Source organism: Podarcis tiliguerta (assembly GCF_965153285.1).
Source record: "Podarcis tiliguerta genome assembly, chromosome: 16".
Lineage (NCBI taxonomy): Eukaryota > Metazoa > Chordata > Lepidosauria > Squamata > Lacertidae > Podarcis > Podarcis tiliguerta.
Window position 1 is genome coordinate 6,855,548 of NC_139549.1, and position 15,963 is coordinate 6,871,510.

Here is a 15,963-nt window from a genome sequence, read left to right on the forward strand (position 1 = left end):
TACAATATCTGAAGTAAGAAAGACAAAGCTTTGGACTCTGTTTGAGTTACATAAGTGAGTTTCTTAACACTGTGGGGGTGTGCAAATCATACACATGTATGTATGTATGTATGTATGTATGTATGTATATAATGAGCAGATAAATGCAATATTTAAAGAAAGATTCCTCACCCCTGGCTTATAACAATCTTTCTGCTAGAGATTTTTTCAGGAATTAGATAAAACAAGACAAAAAGGCTTATAAGAGATTGATGAATGAGCTTTAATGAAAGCAGAGTGGACAGTTTGCTTTTACAGTAGACCCTGCCAAATGTTGTTAGACTACAACTCCCATAATCCCTGACCATTGGCTATTCTGGCTGGGGATGGTGGGAGCTAGAGTCCAAGAACACCTGGGGCCAAGAGAGAGGTTTCCCATCCATGAGATAAATCATGAGATACATTGAAAACCACACATAAACACAGGCTAAACCAATCAGGCAGAGCACTGTCATTGCAAGGAATTGCTTGCATCTTCTTCTACCCAAGGGGAAAGCTTTTAACTCAAGAACTCTAAGTTCACATATGACATATTGTGTAGCTTAGTGCAGAGTGGAGGCTTGCAGAACAGACTTGCTGTTTTATATATAAGAAGACAAAGAGAGGGACATATACATATTTTTTTAAAAGGAAGGCAAGAAAAGGCATGAAAATAGGCTTTTCAGAGGGAGCTGAGCATCCACAAGTTGCATTCTTTTCCTGTAGCAATGTGCACACTCAGCCTTTCTGAAATGTGAGTGCATGAACTCAGGCATGAGCCAGGATATCACAGTTCCAAATTCTGAGTTTTCAAGGGGGTCATCCATCTGGGTTTAGCAGGGGTATGAACAGATACCAGAACGGCCACCCAACAAAGACCTCTTTCCAAGGTAACCATAACCATCCCCAAAGAGCCCTCTGCCGTACCCATAGCCATAACCCCCAACAGCACATGGAGTGTTGCCTCCAACAGACACAGGCTCACAGCTAGCAGACAGGATGGGCCCTGGGAGGGTCAGGACACTGGGAGGTGGCTGGATCACGACCTCTGCTGGTGGGAGCTGGTTGATGCATGAAGGGATAACACCGTCCAGGGTGCCAAGGGATCCAGAGGATTCAACAGAGCCTCCATGCCCCCAGCCGAAACCTCCATGACCAAAGCCAAGGCCATAGCCAAGACCTCTGTAGCCATGACCTGCTGATCCAAAACCCACAACTGGGGTGGAGGCACAGGATGGGACAGCGCAAGATGGACCACAGTGAACCATGTTGGGTTGGTGGAGGTTAATCTGAAACAAAGTGAGAAATATCAAAAAGGGGAATGCAATATTTATACCTGGGGCAGCCAACCTGTTGCTCTCCAAATGATTTGGAATGCAAAATCCATCAATCAGGCCACATGCTCAGGAATGATGGGAGTTGAAGTCCAGATCATTTGGAGGAAACCACATTAGCTATTTATAGTCTTGTACAAACGCCCTCCCTCACTGTTACCCATAAGAAGAGCCCTTCTGGTACAAGATCATGACCTCTGTCAGAAGAGAGACAGCAGAAATGTGTCCATGTCAATTCTCATTGACGTCTCAGCAGCTTTCTATGCCATTGACCATGTTGTCCTTCTAGAGCGGCTGTCCAAGTTTTGCACTGCTTTGAGGTGGTTACAATCCTACTTGGATGGTCATTTCCAGAGGGTGATGCTTGGGGATTCAATGTGGACTCCTTAGGGTTCATGTCTATCCCCTATGTCATTTAGCATCTACATGAAACTGCTGAGAGGAGTAGGGTGTCAGCAGTTTGCTGATGGCACACATCATCTGCAGGTATGAAAGTGGATGTGCTGGACCACTATTTTGCCTTGGTAATGTACTGGATGAGAGTCAACAAACTGAAGCTCATTCCAGATAGAAATGAGGCAGTTAGTGGGAGGTTCCCTAGACTGGGCAGATGGGAAGTTGCCTCCTCTTAATGGGGTTACTCTCCCTCTGAAGGAGCAGGCAAGTAGCTTGGGGGTACTCCTGGATCCTTTGCTGTTGCTTGAGGCTCAGGTGGTCTCAGTGGCGCAGAGGGCCTTCCATCAGCTTGAGCTGATGACCCAGTTGTGCAAGAATAGCCTAAGTCCTGTTGTTTATACTCTGGCAACCTCTAGGTCGGAGTCCTGCAATACGTTATACATAGGGCTGCTTCTGAAGATGGTTCAGTAACTTCAGCTTGGACTACTGCAATGTGCTCTACCTTTGAAGGTGACTCGGAAGCTGCAATTAATCCAGAATGTGGCAGCTAGACTGGTGACTGGGAGTGGCCGCCGAGACCATATAACACGGGTCCTGAAAGATCTTCATTGGCTCCCAGTACGTTTCTGAGCACAATTCAAAATGTTGGCGCTGACCTTTAAAGCCCTAAACAGCCTAGGTTTTGTATACCTGAAGGAGCGTCTCCACCCCCATTGTTCAGCCCGGACACTGAGGTCCAGCGCCGAGGGCCTTCTGGTGGTTTCCTCGCTGTGAGAAGCCAAGTTACAGGGAACCAGGCAGAGGGCCTTCTCGGTAGTGGTGCCTGCCCTGAGGAACGCCCTCCCAGCAGATGTCAAGGCAATAAACAACTATTTTACTTTTAAAAGACAACTGAAGGCAGCCCTGTTTAGGGAAGTTTTTAATGTCTGATGCTGTATTGTTTTAATTTTCGGCTGGAAGCCACCCAGAGTGGTTGGGGAAACCCAGCCAGATGGGCAGGGTATAAATAATATATTATTATTATTATTATTATTATTATTATTATTATTATTCAGCCCAGTTGCTCACTGGAGCAAGACAGTTGGAGTACCGTATTTTTTGCTCTATAAGACTCACTTTTTCCCTCCTAAAAAGTAAGGGGAAATGTGTGTGCGCCTTATGGAGCAAATGCAGGCTGCGCAGCTATCCCAGAAGCCAAAACAGCAAGAGGGATCGCTGCTTTCACTGCGTAGCGATTCCTCTTGCTGTTCTAGCTTCTGAGATTCAGAATATTTTTTTCTTCTTCTTTTCCTCCTCCAAAAACTAGGTGCGTCTTGTGGTCTGGTGCATCTTATAGAGAGAAAAATACGGTATATTACACCGATCCTGATTCAACTGCCAATTAATTTCCAGGCCCAATTCCAGATGCTGTTTTTGACCTTTAAAGCCCTAAATGACTCAGGATTGCAACATGTCAATGACCTGCTCTCCTCATATAACCAAGCAGAGCCTGTGATCATCATCTGAGGGCCTTCATTTGCATATTTTTCGGTACCAGGCTAAAACGTTTCTCTTCAACCAGGCATTTGGCTGATTAACATTCTATGGCTTTTAAAATGTGGGTTTTTTGGGGGGTGGTATTGATTTATTTTTGTTTTATTTTGTATTTTGTATTCTCAGTTTGCACTTCCTTGTTGTGAAGAGCCCTAGGATCTTTGGATGAAGCTTGGTATACAGATTTAATAAATCCTCACCATCCTCATCTAGTCCATTACTCTGTCTCTCGGTGGCCATTCCTATGCCCCCATGGGAAGCCCACCATCATCAGGGGGGAGGATCCTGTTGCACTTCAGATGATGGTGGTCTGTGAGGATGGAAGCTGCAGTAGAAGCACATCTGCAGGGCAATCAGTTCCCCAACCCTGCCCAACGTGAAGATCTTCATGGAAACAGCATCAATAATGACTGCAGTGGCTTGGGAATGTTAACTGGTTTAATATGGAGTCGTGAGAATTTTAGATTGTGCAAGATAGTAAAGTGTACTCTACCCACATGTTAGTTTCCAGGAGAAAAGAGCATAAGAAGGGCTTTGATGAATCAAAGCAAAGACATATCTAGACTACTAGCTTTCCCCCCACAGGTGGCAAACCTTGGGGAGCCCACAAGTATGGCCTGAGTATACCTCCACTCTATCTTGAGGACCAACTCAAGGGGCTGGTTCTGACCTTGGGAGGCCAACACAGATTATGTGCTATCATTCTGAAAGGACACCTCTTACCAAAAGTCCTCTCTTCTCCAGCGAAGTTCAGTCGGACACACACTGCCTCTGATCTTTCTAGCTCAGATAAAAGAGTTACTGCTCCAGTTGGCTTCTGTCTAATGATGTGCTACTCAGAGTAGGCCTGGTGAAATTGATTTATTCAAGTTTCTCGTGTCCATTAATGTCAATGGGTCTACTTTAAGTATTGCTACCATCGTATACATTCCCCAAAGCTGGACTTACCTGGTTCTCTGAGGTACAGAAGGCAATGGAAAGGTAAGGGATCAAGTGAAGATGTCAGCATGCATCTACACTGTCTAATATAATGCACAAACCATTGAAAATACATTCATGAAAGCTGGGCTTACCTGGTTCTCTGAGAAGCAGAGGTCAATGGAAAGGTAAGGAATCGAGTGAAGAGCCCAGTGTGTCTTGAACTTTTATACAGTTCAGATGGCATCATCAGTGGTTTGGAGCCTCCCCTTCTTGATTTTTAATTTAGATACCAGTCTTCCTTTGTTTGTAATGTAGCTTTGCTTTAATAAGTCCATTTCTTTTTAATAAGCACAAAAAAAGTGGTGGGTATTTTTAGGTTTAATATTTTTATTAAAGTCTTTTTTTCATGATACAATAATATATAGAAAACTAACGTGACTAAAAAAAAACAAGAACGAAAACAGTCACAGAGAGTTTTAAAAAAGAACATGGAGTCCTCTCTAAAAGGTAGTGCTTAACTCTTACCACCCACAGAAGGTAGTACACTTCCCAGCTCACACCTGAGATCTTTGCTTTCTCCTCCCAACCTCTCACCTTGGAAGACCAAGATTTCCCAACCTCCCTCCATTAACCATCGACTACTCCCAGGAAGGCTCAATCCCTAGACACTAATAAAGGCCCTGAGCAGAGGACACAGCTGGAGTTATTAATACCTTGGAAGCATTTATTTAGTTGGGACGCGGGTGGTGCTGTGGGTTAAACCAAAGAGCCTAGGACTTGCCGATCAGAAGGTCGGCGGTTTGAATCCCCACGATGGGGTGAGCTCCCGTTGCTCGGTCCCTGCTCCTGCCAACCTAGCGGTTCAAAAGCACGTCAAAGTGCAAGTAGATAAATAGGTACCGCTTCAGCGGGAAGGTAAAAGGCGCTGCTCTGGTTTGCCAGAAGTGGCTTAGTAATGCTGGCCACATGACCCGGAAGCTATACGCCGGCTCCCTCGACCAATAAAGCGAGATGAGCACCACAACCCCAGAGTCGGTTATGACTGGACCTAATGGTCAGGGGTCCCTAATAAGCATTTATTATTATTATTATTATTATGATTATTATTATTATTCCACTGAATTTGTTTGAATCCAAAGAATTTTCTCACACAACCCAAACAAAGCCCTCTGTGTGAATCCTGAGAGTGGAGGAAGATATGAGCCTCTGAAAGATACAGCTCCTTTGGATATACAGTGGTACCTCAGGTTACATACGCTTCAGGTTACAGAATAGTGCTTCAGGTTAAGAACTTTGCTTCAGGATGAGAACAGAATTCATGCTCCGGTGGCACAGCTAAAGTGGTGCTTCAGGTTAAGAAAAGTTTCAGTTTAAGAGTGGACCTCCGGAACAAATTAAGTACTTAACCCGAGGTACCACTGTAAAAAATATTTGTATCCCACCCATCTGACTGGGTTGTCCCAGCCACTCTTGGCAGCTTCCAGCGTAGCTTTATAGTTGGATATTTACAGGAGCTCACCCCATCGCGGGGATTCAAACTGCCGTCCTTGCCGATCAGCAGCGGTTTAGTCATGTTGGCCACATGACCCGGAAAGCTGTCTGTGGACAAACGCCGGCTCCCTCGTCCTGAAAGCGAGATGAGCGGTGCAACCCCATAGTCGCCTTTGACTGGACCTAATCGTCCTGGGGTCCTTTACCTTTATCTTGAGGAGTAAAGGTCAAGAAGGGAGCCACACACACTGTCTATGAACCTGGAGGTTAGATCTGGCCATTGCAAGATCTGCTGTGAAGTCTGGATCACGTTTATACCCCACAAATTTAGCCTGACCATCTAAGCCTCAAACTCGGCCCTCCAGATGTTTTTGACCTACAACTCCCATGATCCCTAGCTAGCAGGACCAGTGGTCAGGGATGATGGGAATTGTAGTCTCAAAAACATCTGGAGGGCCGAGTTTGAGGAAGCCTGATCTAAGCAATCTTGCAATAAAATCCATCCCTAAGCGTTGACCATGCTTGCCGGAGATGATGGGAGCTGGAGCCCCAATTAACACCCCTTGCGTAAAAAGAGAGCCTTTGTGACTGTTGATGGTGTGTGTGACTCCCTTCTTTTGGTGGAGGAATCTTGAAGGAAGACCAAATAGGTTCACAGTTAGTTTGGTCAGTGGATAAAAGCCAATATTCTTATTTTTAAGGTTTACATTTTTGGGGGACCATTTCGAAGACATGCTATTCTTAAGGTTATTGAGCAATGTGAAACTCCAGCGCAATTAGAACATTTAAGGCCATCAAATCATATGTGAGCATCACAGAAAAACATTTACAAGGGTGCGGATGACTTTATTAAAGCTACATATTCTCAGAAGATGTCATCTGTGCAAAGTCTGCAAATGTGCAAATGGGAGCATTTTTGGTTTTGAAAGCTTCTTAATTCACCAATGTTTCCTGCTTCCTCATGGGAAACAGTAGCCACAGGTCAAAAGAGTTGACTAATCTATTTACTGAGAGCATCTAATGTCTTTTGTAAGGTGTTAACAAACAAGTTTCAAGGTGTTAATCAGTTGTCATCTAAACACAACTGTTGGGTTTTGTTTTTTTTTTTGGTTCTTTGCTAATTAAGCAGAATTGTTCTATAATAATGCCATGTTATGAAATTCAGTGATTTGGTTTTCCCCCCAATATAACTTTTTAGAAGATTAGTCTTGATTCTGCCCTTCCTTCCTTTGTAGGGGGTGCTAATGTTCCCCCTTTGCCCTTTTCATTCTGTCCAGTGAACAGGGATTTACCAATAATTACTACTTTTAGTGTTGTCATAGTTATTATTGTACTCTGCAAAGAACTGGAGATACAGTGGTACCTTGGCTCTCAAACTTAATCTGTTCCGGAAGTCCGTTCCAAAAACCAAACGTTCCAAAACCCTTTGTCTCCTTGGTCTGAACGGCAAGCAGAAAAGCAATGCCAAATCAACGCATTAGATGGAGGGAGGTTGCAAGAGACCGAGGCAATGAGTGGAACAGGCAAATAGATAGTGATGAGAAGGCAAGGCAGCCTTAAAAAGTAGCCTAGTTGCTTGATTTCCATGTGCTGAATTTATTTTGTGGCAACAGGGAGCAGTCCAGATCTTCACTGTCCAGGTATTGTACAATAGTACCTTGGTTTACGGGACGCGGGTGGCGCTGTGGGTAAAACCTCAGTGCCTAGGACTTGCCGATCTCATGGTTGGCAGTTTGAATCCCCGCGGTGGGGTGCGCTCCCGTTGTTCGGTCCCAGCGACTGCCAACCTAGCAGTCCGAAGGCACCCCCGGGTGCAAGTAGATAAATAGGGACCGCTTACCAGCGGGAAGGTAAACGGCATTCCGTGTGCTGCGCTGGCTCGCCAGATGCAGCTTGTCACGCTGGCCACGTGACCTGGAAGTGTCTCCGGACAGCACTGGCTCCCGGCCTATAGAGTGAGATGAGCGCACAGCCCTAGAGTCTGTCAAGACTGGCCTGTACGGGCAGGGGTACCTTTACCTTTACCTCAGTTTACAAGGGACGCGGGTGGCGCTGTGGGTTAAACCACAGAGCCTAGGACTTGCCGATCAGAAGGTTGGCGGTTGAAATCCCCGCGATGGGGTGAGCTCCCGTTGCTCGGTCCCTGCTCCTGCCAACCTAGCAGTTCAAAAGCACGTCAAAGTGCAAGTAGATAATAGGTACCGCTCTGGCGGGAAGGTAAACGGCGTTTCCGTCCGCTGCTCTGGTTCGCCAGAAGCGGCTTAGTCATGCTGGCCACACGCCGGCTCCCTCAGCCAATAAAGCGAGATGAGCGCTGCAACCCCAGAGTCGGTCACAACTGGACCTAATGGTCAGGGGTCCCTTTACCTTTACCTTGGTTTACAAACTTAATCTGTTCCCAGGGCCATCTTAAGCATACCCAGAGTCATGGTGCAAAGATCCTTCTGGTGCCCCCCTCCTTCCCAGAGCTGTCGACCTTTTTCTAGGGCTGGAGGAGGCGGGCAGCGGCTGGAGGGCGGCTCCTCCAGTGGAGAAGAGGTGGAGGCTGGATGCGGCACCTCCCAGCTCAGCTGGCCACTTCGTGCCATGGTGGCCATGGCAGGCAGCACACCGAATGAGTGGGCTTGCAGAATTCAGCGCCTGCAGGCTAAAAGAAAAAAAAACCGAGCCGACACTCAGCGGGAGAAGGGCACGCACCCTCGCTCACTCAGCCCGCTCGTTCGGTGTTCCCTGGACTCTTGCCAGGTGCCCTCCAGAACTTGGCGCCCCGCACCACTAGCCTCTATGGGTTAGATGGCCCTGTCTGTTCCTGAAGTCCATTCTTAAACCAAATCCATTCTTAAACGGAGGTGTGCTTTCCCTACTGAGGCCTCCCGCTGCTGGTGCCCTTCCACTGTTCGGCTTCCAATGCAAAGTTCGCTAACCCGTACACCTACTTCTGGTTTTGCGGAGTTCGTTTCTCGAATAGTTCGTTAACAGGACTGTTCGTAGACCAAGGTACCACTGTATCTAAACACTTGCAAATTTATAAATTACTCCCTTTAGCCCTCCAGATTTCTGTTTCGAGTTTTGTGTCCTTCTAGTTTTGTGTCCTTTTGTGTTGCTTCAGGTCCGTCCGTCCCCCTTTTCCCCCCTCTGTAGCACCAGGGATATGTTCAGAGTCAAGTTTTGTTATGCATGTTGCATTTGATGTTATGCTTTCCATATTTATTGGGGGGGGGGGAATAAAGCCCCATGTGGCTTGGAGACCCCTTCTTGACAAAGAGAGCAATTTGAGTCTCTTTCCCCTGGGCCATAGTGAAGTACATTCACCCCTCCCAAAGTCAGAAACCCAATTCTGCAAAGTGTGAATTGGCTAGTTTCTCATGGGAAATTTCTCCAGGTTTTCCAGCTAAGATCAGCAACCTATTCCTGGGCAGCATGTTGCCATTTCAGAACAAAAGGAGCGCCGATTAGACAAATTGCTGGGAAGAGAAAATGAGCAATGGAGCATTAAAAGGCTGGGCTGCAGTGGTTATTTTCAAGTGGTGAACATGATACAGGAAGTCTTTGCTTTAGCGTGTTAAGTTTATTAAAATAATTTGGGGGTTCAATTGTTTCCTGCTTCTTGAGTTGGGGTAGGTAATTAAACCCTGCGGCGCTACACGGAGGTTCTTTACCACCTGGGATGGGTGACAAGAATGGTATAAAAATGTTCAGAAGTCCACCAAAAGCACAACTTGACATTGCATCAGTCTTCTGTTGTCCAGAGAACTGGGTAAGTCAACCTTGAGAAAGATCTGTCATTCCAGGCAGAAAGGGCTCACTTACAGAAGAGTTTCGACAAAAGACAATGCGAAGGATAGGGAATTCTGCTTCTCCCCAGATGTTATTTCTCTATAACTCTTTTTATTATTGACTCTTGGCTGTATTAGTGGGGGCTGATGGGTAGTAGAGTCCAACAACATCTGGAGGGCCACCAGTTCCCCCATCTCTGGTCAACGTAACTCCCCACATTCTTAGTAATTATTTTCAAAGCAGGTTCCTTTATTTGTTTATTTATTTTGAGGGTGTGTGGATGTTACATACTTCTTGGAATTGAAACCCCCTAGTAAATGAGATATTAGAGGATGAGGTCAAGACTGAGAGAGTGCAGAGATTTGAAACTTATGGAGGCATTTGGTGGGGAAATGGCATACATGTCTGTCTTCAAGTGCATTTTATAGTTTTGGTTATTGAAATAAGTTCTTTGTGGAGTCATTTCCCTTTTTAAATCTGTAAGCTTAGCTAGATCAATCTGTCCTTAACAATAATGCTAAGGACAGATGCAAATATTAGTAGTAGTAGTAGTAGTAGTAGTAGTAGTAGTAGTAGTAAGCTGCCATACATTTAGTCAGCCTCAGTATTTAGTCAGTCCCACCCTAGGTAACTCATTATTGTCTATGCTGATTGGCAATAACCCTCCAAGCTTTTAGGCAGGAGTCCCTCCAGACTCTAACAAGAGAGGTTGGGGGTTGAACAGAGAATCAGAGAATGAAAGAACTGTAGTGTTGGAAGGACCAACGAGGGTGATCTAATCCAACCCCCTCCGATGCTCTAGCACTTTCTCAGGATTGATCACTGAAACCATTGAATTCAATATCCAAATGAGCAGAAACTGGGAAAGAAGTAAAGGCAAGATTTTTATTATTATTCAGGAAGCTTTGGGTGCATCCATCTGGGTCCCATCTGCAGGGTGGTGCCATTGCTTCTTCATTCAGAACCATGAGGACTGGAATCTTATTATTTTTAAGGCACATTGCAAACACCCAGCATCACTAGGTAGGATCAGTGGCGCCGCAAGGGGGGATGGGGGGCAGTGCACCCAGGGTTCCGTGTCTGCGGGGGTGACAAGAAGTCACCCCACGGGGACTTGGTCAGGGGTCCCTTTGCCTTTACTAATACTAAGTAAGAATTGCAGATTAATTCATGGAATTGCAGATTAATTGATGTCTTCAAAGCATAATTTGAAAGTGGGTGTATTCCGTTACGGACATCCCTTTGTGGATGAGGTACATGCTGGTGGCAGGAGGGACATGATTGGGTCCAGAGGCAATAGTGGGTGGAGCAACAGATGTGGACTCTTACCTCTTCACAGTAGACCTCATTCCAGCTACATTCCACATGTGAAAGGTTCCTACACAGACACACAGCCCTCTCTGCACTCCACCTGGGCAGGTGAGAAGTATGGTGAGAGCTTTACCAGCCAGGTAAAAGAAGTCCAGTAGGGTCCAGAGGGTAAGAGGTTTGGCCTGGAGTGAGAGCCTGCTCCCCCATCCCTGTAAATGGAGCATGGAAGGAGATGACTCAAGTTCAATTCAAGAAACTCTCTAAATCATTTGGGATGCTGATTAGATTTAGAGCCCATGGGCAAAGTATTTCTGTGGCTCTCTTGCCAGAAATCCCAAGCCTTTATTTCTCAACCCAGGCAGTCAGTGTTTACCAAACCAGTTCTCATAAGCCTTTTGATGTGGTCTGCTCAAAAATCTGTGAGAAATTACAAGCTTGGTAGAAGCATCTCATGGGTGTTTGCTGTGTTCCCAGCCTTTACCCGCTCTCCGTTGCCCTGGGAATTGGTCACAAGAAGCCTCAGATAACAGTATTTTATTTATTATTTATTATTTATTATTTATTATTTATTATTTATTATTTATTATTTATTATTTATTATTTATTATTTATTATTTATTATTTATTATTTATACCCCACCCATCTGGCTGGGTTTCCCCAGCCACTCTGGGCGGCTTCCAACAGAATATTAAAATACAATAACCATTTAAACATTAAAAGCTTCCCTAAACAGGGCTGCCTTCAGATGTCTTCTAAAAGTCTGGTAGCTTTTTTTCTCTCTTTGACATCTGGTGGGAGGGCATAATGAGGAAATCTCCCCTTCCTCGCTTCTTAAAAAGTTGCTCAACAACTACGTACACATAGCAAGCAAGGGTAATGATTATCACTTTGCAGTAATTGGCTATCTGCTTTTTGATCTCACAGCAGGTAGGCTTGGCAGGAGTGGGTTATCCCACCGATCTTGCTCTCAATCGCTGAGCTGCTGTGATGTCAGGGAAGGGCAAAGTGGGTGAGTGCATAGTGTGGCTGAACTGGTAGTGCTACCCTAAAACTGCCTCTGTTCCCAGAGAATGTGGAGATCGGACACAACACCCAGCTTGCTGAAAATCTTAGCCTTCACTTAAACTCCCCTCCCCAAAGTTCCTAGTCCTAAAACTATGGCAAATGTCACATTCTTCAATTCTGGACTATTTCAGAATGTTGCATAGTTAGACTGTAATTTGTGGGGGTGGCAGGGAGTGGGATGAAGGGCACAATGAAAGCACAAGGCAGTGCTTGGTGGCAGAGCTTTGCATGCAAAGGGTTCCAGGTTCAATCCCAGGTGCGTTGTAGTCAATGTTAGTCCTACACAGAGTAGAGCAATGGAGATAAACCCACACGACTAGGCATATTCATCCCAATAGTCCAATCATTTCAATGGTTCTACTCTAACTGAGTTAGGTTCCACCCAGCTTCGCCAGTTAGCTCTGGGAATCTCACCTGTCTGAAATGCAGGTGAGCCACTGCCTGCAGGCATCAACAAAGTACCAACGGTCTGATTCAGGCACCTCATGCAATATACATTGAAAGCAGTATCGTACCACTTCAAATGGTGATGCCTCTCCCCCCAAAAAAGCAATCTTGGGAGCTTTAGTTCATCAAGGGTGCTGAGAGTGGTTAGGAGATTCCTATTTGTCTCACAGAACTACAATAGGAACCTCCTAGCAGTTCTCAGCACCCATTACAAACTACAGCTGCCAGGACTGGGGCTGTGCGAGGGGCGGGGGAGGCATCATCATTTGAAATGGTATGATAATGCTTTAAATGTGCAAGAAGAAATTCAGATGAAAGAAGAATGGCAGACAAAATTAATGGACTACGCAGAATTAGATAAAATGACAGGAAGGACTCGGAACCTGCGGGACCAGAGATTCACAGAAGATTGGAAGAAATATACAAACTATTTGAAGAGCAACTGTAATCAACAAATTACGCTAGTAGGACTACAATAAGTTTTGTAAGGGGAATATATGAAACATTACAACGTAGGAAAAGAATAGTGATAGTAGTTATGAGATTTAAATGTAACAGTGAAGTAAGAAATGTATATTAAGTGATTAGATTGGAAAATTTTCAGAGGTGGTTGATGGAAGTCAAAAAGGTTGTATAAGATGTAAAAGTATGTTTAATTACTGTTGAAAATGATATGTTAAAAAACTAATATATATATATATAGAGAGAGAGAGAGAGAGAGATAATGCTTTAAATGTACACAGTGGTACCTTAGTTTTCAAACAGCTTGTCTCCAAAACAAATTGTCTTCCAAATGCCGCAAACCCAAAAGTAAGTGTTCCGGTTTGCGAATGTTGTTTGGAAGCCGAACTTCCGACGCGGCTTCCGATTGAGTTCAGGAAGCTACTGCAGCCAATTAGAAATCGCGCCTTGGTTTTCGAACGGTTCTGGGAGTTGAACGGACTCCTGGAATGAATTAAGTTCGACTACCAAGGTACCACTGTAGTGCAGTTAAATGGATACACAAGAAGGTAATCATCAGCATCCGTAATAGGCAGCTTCCTAGGAACAGCAATATAGGAGGGGAAGTCATCCACCCATCTCTAAGATTTGACAAGGCAACATCTCAAGGAAGAAAGTGTCCATCCCTCCTCTAGTATGATGTGAGTAATTTTATGCAAGCTCATCACTGTCAATCATATGTTTTCTTCCAGTTTCACCTTCATAACTACACCATGGCTGACTGTGGTCCATCGTGTGCTGTACCTTCCTGTGCCTCCACCCCCACCGTTGGCTTTGGATCAGCAGGAAGTCTTGGCTGCGGATACGGAGGTCTTGGCTATGGCGGCTGGGGACATGGAGGTCTCGGCTGGGGCTATGGCGGTCGTGGCTACGGTGCTGTTGAATCATCCGGCAGCCTGGGCACTCTGGCTGGGGTCAGGCCTTCTTGTATCAACCAGATCCCACCAGCCGAAGTTGTGATTCAGCCACCTCCAATTGTGGTGACCCTCCCAGGGCCAATTCTGTCAGCAAGCTGCGAGCCTGTTTATGTGGGAGGCAACACACCGTGTGCAGTTGACCACTATGGTTATGGTGGCTGGGGCTATGGCCTGGGAAGACGGGGCTACCTGAGGAATAAAGGTCACCTTGGGCGTCGTGCTAGCATCTGCGGATACCCCTGTTAAATTGAGAGGAACTTGCCATATGACCCAGGAATTTACAGCTGCAAGACCCATGGAATTACTGGCATAACTTTCCATTTCTCCCAAAGGCTGAGGTGTCCATCTGAATTAAACAGGAATAAGCGAAGATCAGCTATGCTAGGAATCTAGCCTATGGCAATGTTTGATATTCTTCCTTCTGCTCAAAATTTGATGCTTCTACACTAGTTCTACCAACATCCCCATTTAGGCTAAGGCCATATTTTTAAAAAAGGACGACCATGCATCTATTTTATACTGATGACATCACGTCCCCTTCACCCTCTACAATATCCTGGAAATTGGTGGGCACTCTGATGATTCTCCCTTAAGGATCCATATCTCAAGTCACCTTCCATCAAAACTCATTTCCCAGAATTCCCCAGGGAAAGGGACTTCTAGATGATTTTGCACATCTTAAGGCTCCCCTTCCCGCTAAAACAGATTTCAACCCAATTTCATAAACCTATTTTAAATCTCTGAATGAACTGAATTCCATTTGTTCATGTTTGTATTCTGCACCTTGTCTTGCTTGGAAGGAAAAATGACCAGTGTCCAAATTGCTTCTCCTCTTTCTTTCTTCTTTCTTCTTGAATTAAACCTTTTGTTGCATTCAAAACATCTGGCTGCTGGATTTTGATTCTACATTGTATTGTCGTCCTCGTTTTGCAAACAAAATGAAACTTTAGCCAGCCATTAATCAAACACCCCTTTTGCTGTACAACCTGTGCAATTAGGGATGTGGTAGAAATCTGATTCATTTTGCATTTAAATATGGACCTATCAGATTCATACTTGCTGAAACAATATTTGAATAAAGGTACATCGATCATCCAAAATTCTCTGAATTTTGCAATGCAGCCCTCTAGCCAAATAAGGGGTAAATTAAATGCATGCACTGTGGTCAGGCGTGCATAAAAAAAAATGCACCCATCAGTGAAAATAACATGGAAAAATAAAATATATTAATGGAAAATTGCTTGGTAAAGATGTTCATATTAGGCAAAACTGCCTAATATGGGGGGGAAATAGGGGAAATTATGAGGAAAATTAAGGAAAATGTGCAAGCAGATGTTGATGGATTTTCAGGAATGGTTTTTAAAGTAAGTAACTTGATTAATCACAAATTGATGTGGAAGTGTGGAGAACTGAACTTAAGATTAATAGAATGAGACAATGAGAGAAACAAAAATTGATATACCATATTTTTACGTGTATAACAGGCCCCCGTGTATAAGACTCCCCTATTTTGGGGGACTCCAAATTAAGAAAATGGGGGGAGATTGCCCAGAGTTGCTGAGATTTTTTTTGGGGGGGGGGTGACCCAGAGTTGTTGAGCTTTTTTGGGCTCCTCATAGGAACCTGGTTGCCCATTTGTGGCAGCTGGGATAGCTCAGTTGGTAGAGCACAAGACTCTTAATTCCAGGTTTGTGGGTTCGAGCTCCATGTTAGGTGAATGATTCTTGCATTGCAGGGGGTTAGACTAGATGACCCTTGTGGTCCCATCCAACTCTACAATTCTATGATTTCTATTATTTCAACCCAGGATGTGCCTTTAGGGGGTCTAATTCAGCAGGGCTCAAGTCCCTACATGCATTTTTTCCCCAGTGACTTTTCGCTGTTTACCTGGTGACTATTTAAAAAAATAAAAATCTGGGCCTTCTTCAGTGACTGCAGAGCTACACAGGGCCTCTCGCATTCTTATTCCCATACAGCAGTACCTTGGGTTAAGTACTTAATTCGTTCCGGAGGTCCGTTCTTAACCTGAAACTGTTCTTAACCTGAAGCACTACTTTAGCTAATGGGGCCTCCTGCTGCTGCCGTGCCGCCGGAGCCCGATTTCCGTTCTCATCCTGAAGCAAAGTTCTTAACCTGAAGCACTATTTCTGGGTTAGCGGAGTCTGTAACCTGAAGCGTATGTAACCCGAGGTACCACTGTACTTCAGAAGAATCTACACAGTGGAACTCGAGTTTTTCAACGTTGCATATA

The 15,963-nt window shown here is 44.9% G+C and overlaps 2 long non-coding RNA genes across 2 annotated transcripts; one reads left to right on the forward strand and one right to left on the reverse strand.

Moving 5' to 3' along the window:
- Positions 1 to 238: 238 nt before the first annotated feature.
- LOC310666250 lies at positions 239 to 4,402 on the reverse strand. Its single transcript, XR_014505807.1, has 2 exons — positions 4,355 to 4,402; positions 239 to 1,307 (listed from the first exon to the last, which is right to left on the reverse strand). It is a non-coding gene; the product is annotated as an uncharacterized lncRNA (long non-coding RNA).
- A 4,992-nt stretch (positions 4,403 to 9,394) lies between these two features.
- On the forward strand, positions 9,395 to 14,592 carry LOC310666266. Its single transcript, XR_014505827.1, has 2 exons — positions 9,395 to 9,450; positions 13,488 to 14,592. It is a non-coding gene; the product is annotated as an uncharacterized lncRNA (long non-coding RNA).
- The last annotated feature ends 1,371 nt before the right edge of the window (positions 14,593 to 15,963 follow it).